The sequence below is a fragment of the Pieris napi genome, chromosome 10 (assembly GCF_905475465.1).
Source record: "Pieris napi chromosome 10, ilPieNapi1.2, whole genome shotgun sequence".
NCBI classification, from domain to species: Eukaryota; Metazoa; Arthropoda; class Insecta; order Lepidoptera; family Pieridae; genus Pieris; species Pieris napi.
Genome location: NC_062243.1, coordinates 1580498 through 1580753, shown reverse-complemented (window position 1 = coordinate 1580753; position 256 = coordinate 1580498).

Below are 256 nucleotides of genomic sequence, written 5' to 3'. Positions count from 1 at the left end.
TCATGTAAAATCAAAGAAAATAAATATTAAGTAATACCTTGTTTCTCGAAGAAAACAGCAGAATTCTAACGGCCAGAATTAACAGTCTCATAGCCAAATTTTCACAAATCTTGTATGAAAGATATGTATTTTTATTCAAAATCTGTCCATCATCTATCTTATTGAAAATCGGCAATCAGTAATCGCATTTTCATGAAGCTTTTTCCATTCTCCCCTTTCCTCTGCGAAATCGGGTGGCTGTGGTCAGTTGCTACGT